At 32.6% G+C, this 3572-nt stretch overlaps 1 pseudogene; it reads left to right on the top strand.

Moving 5' to 3' along the window:
- The first annotated feature begins 20 nt into the window (after positions 1 to 20).
- Positions 21 to 1645, top strand: LOC117906439 (annotated as a pseudogene).
- Positions 1646 to 3572: the final 1927 nt, after the last annotated feature.

Genomic DNA, 3572 nt, shown 5'->3' with positions numbered 1-3572 from the left:
TTCGTCTGCAAGTTCTAAACATGGCTAATTTTTCTTTCACTCTAACATTTTGCAGGGTGGTTCTGGCTCCACTAACTAGACAGAGATCTTGGAACAATGTTCCTCAGCCCCATGCAATCTTGTATTACTCCCAGAGAGCCACTAAAGGGGGGCTTCTCATAACTGAAGCAACTGGAGTTTCCGACACTGCTCAAGGGTAATTACAGCAAATACTTTTACCTTCTTGTGTTTTAATAGATGTAAGATTAATTATTTGGTTTTCCCCACCTATGCAGCTATGCACATACCCCGGGTATATGGACAAAAGAGCAAGTTGAGCCTGGAAGCCCATTGTAGATGCCGTTCATGCTAAAGGCAGTATCTTTATTTGTCAGCTTTGGCATGTGGGAAGAGTTTCAAACACAGGTATGTTCTTGAATTGTTGGGATACTACTCAGACGTACAAGGAATTCTTTAGGTCTATTTTGTAGCTGTAATTATGTGAAGGACAAAACTGATTTGCTACACGGATAATGTTTTCTAATTCTATCTATCCTATTACTGATCATTACAGAATTCCAGCCAAATGGGCAGGCTCCATTATCTTCTACAGACAAGGCATTGACGCCACAAGTCCGAAGCAATGGTTTTGATGTTGCTGAATTCACAGCTCCTAGGCAGCTAACAACAGATGAAGTTCCTCGAGTTGTCAATGATTTTAGACTTGCTGCAAGAAATGCTATGGAAGCTGGTAAATTCATCCTCTAATACAATTAATCATGAATTAACTTTCTAGTCAATTTCTTGGATGCACTGATGATAATATTGTTTACCCAATATATAGGTTTTGATGGAGTTGAGATCCATGGGGCTCATGGCTATCTACTTGACCAGTTCATGAAAGACCAGGTCAATGACCGAACAGACAAGTATGGTGGATCCCTAGAGAACCGTTGCAGGTTCCCATTGGAAGTAGTAGAAGCGGTTGTTAATGAGATAGGAGCTGATAAGGTTGGAATAAGGCTTTCTCCATTTGGCCATCATGCCGAGGCAGGAGACTCCAATCCAACAGCTCTGGGCCTTTACATGGTTGAATCCTTAAACAAATATGGTGTCCTCTATTGCCACATGGTTGAGCCAAGGATAAGAACAGCTGGAGAAATGTGTGAGTGTCCCCACAGCCTTGTGCCCTTGAGGAAGGCTTTCAATGGCACATTCATAGCCGCTGGGGGTTATGTGAAAGAAGACGGAAACAATGCTGTGGCTGAGGAGCGTGCAGATCTTGTTGCATTTGGACGTTGGTTCTTAGCCAACCCAGATCTTCCAAAAAGATTTGCGCTCAATGCTCCTCTCAACAAATATAACAGGGAGACATTCTACGCACCCGAACCCATAATCGGCTACACTGATTATCCATTTCTTGAGGATATTGTTGAGTAGATCTCCAAAGGTCTGAAATGGGGTCTGGAATTGTTCTGCCATTGAGTATTATATGTATCTATAACGATCCATTTCCCATGTTAATTGTTTGCTCCAAAGTCGAAGGACTCACATTTTTAAAATAGATTTATATGATTAAGAGGAATCCATGTATACATAAGATGGAATTGGAAATTGAATTGTAAGATTGAGTATTATATGCATTTGTAAGGATCCGTTTCCAACTTAGATGGTTATTTTATGCTCCAAACTCAAAGATCTCTCACATATTGAAAACACATTTATATATTATATATTGTATGCCCCAAAATCAAGGGTCTTTCACAATTTTAAAACACATTTATATGATTAAGAAGAGTTCACATACACACACACATATATATACAACTAGATGGATAATATAATATGCTTCAAATTTAAGGGTTTTTCATAGTTTTAAAATACATTTATGTATTGTACGCTCAAAACTCAAGGATCTCTCATGATTTTAAAACATATTTATACTATACAGATGAGTCTATATATATATTTACTTTTTTTCTTGTAGGTTGACTATTGCTTATGAAAAATACAAATCTACTTCTTGTGGGTTGATTATCAAGCGTTTTGGCTTCTAATCTACTTGATTTCTCTCATGACTCATAACTCACATCCAATCAAGTTAAAAGGATTTTAGAATTACTCAAGAAAAAAAAGTATTTCATGTTGGTGTTTTCTTTTTAAAATTTGATTTGATAGAGTTTTTTTATTTATTTTTATTTTTATTTTTCTTTTGAAATTTTGTTTCATTTGATGCCTTATGAATTGTTATATTATTTGGTTTATTATTTTTATTTTTTCTATTTGAAGGGGCTACCAAAGTATCATATCCATAATATGAACAAAATTTTCATAATTTTTTTTATTATCTTGTCTTTCTTTTTTCATTTGACTCTTAAGTTTGAAATCTATACATAAAGCTAGTTCTTTATTATTGATAAATGTAATTAATTCTTCATAAGTCAATAACTCATAAGGAATTCTTTCATTGTGTAAATTTCCAATTCTTTTTTTAACTTTTTTTGTCAATAAAATTGAAAATCCTAAAATAAAATTTTCTTTCCAATAATGACTTCTACAATCATATTTTGTCATGACTTCAACTAAAAACATATATTTGTATCATTTAAAATCTTGAAGAGTTGGACATATAATATTATTGAGTATTTCTAAAGTTCTTTCTTAAAAATAAAATGAATCTCCTATGAAATATTTTGTTATTGCAAATATTAAAATATTAATAACATCTTCTTCATAAGTTTGCACAAATGTTCCTTCTTCTTTGACTACTATTTTTCTTACATTTAACGTGAATTCTCTATCATTTTGATTAAGATAATTATCCCACCATTCTTTGAGTACACCAGTGAATTCTATGACTAAAGTACCAATGACATGAAAATCAAAATTATTAGTTTTGATTTTATAAGCATTAACAACTATTATTATTTCATGAAGCAAATTGATTATCTAATGTTCACTCATAATATCTATGTTCAATTCATAAAAACTACTACCATCATGGCTAGTAGCTAATTTATAATTTCTTTCTTGTAATTATACATCTAGAAAAGAAGGTTTTGAATAACATTTTTTTTCTAGTTATATAATTAATAGCTATTGTATTGATTGTTGTGGGAGGTGTGAGTATTGAAACAAAATTCATTTTGAATTGATTTCTAAATTATTTATTTATGAGTTTTCTTTTGTTATATTTGAATTTGATTAACTTATTGAGTTTATTTGAAATATTACTTTTAGTTGATATTTGATCAAGGTCATTAATATTAAGTTTGTTTAATTTAAGTCGTATTTGAGAAAATAAAGGCTAATAAGAAAAACACCCAGGGGGGGTGAATTGGGTTTTTCAAAAACCTTTTCAACATAACAAATTTAAGCACAATATAAGCAAATATAATGAGATAGAGTTAGAAAATTCAAACTCAGATTTTATAGTGGTTCAACACTTCCTTGCCTACGTCCACTCTCCTCAAGCTCCTAACCGAGTGAGGGTTCCACTAACTTGAAGCTTCAACCAAGCTTTTAATCTTCTTTACACTTTGATTTCGGCTCCAATGGGCTCTTACACAATCTCTTCAAGATTCAACTTACTT

Source organism: Vitis riparia, chromosome 18, assembly GCF_004353265.1.
Source record: "Vitis riparia cultivar Riparia Gloire de Montpellier isolate 1030 chromosome 18, EGFV_Vit.rip_1.0, whole genome shotgun sequence".
NCBI lineage: Eukaryota > Viridiplantae > Streptophyta > Magnoliopsida > Vitales > Vitaceae > Vitis > Vitis riparia.
Note: the sequence above shows the minus strand (reverse complement) of the source record. Positions and strands in the feature narration are given on the sequence as shown.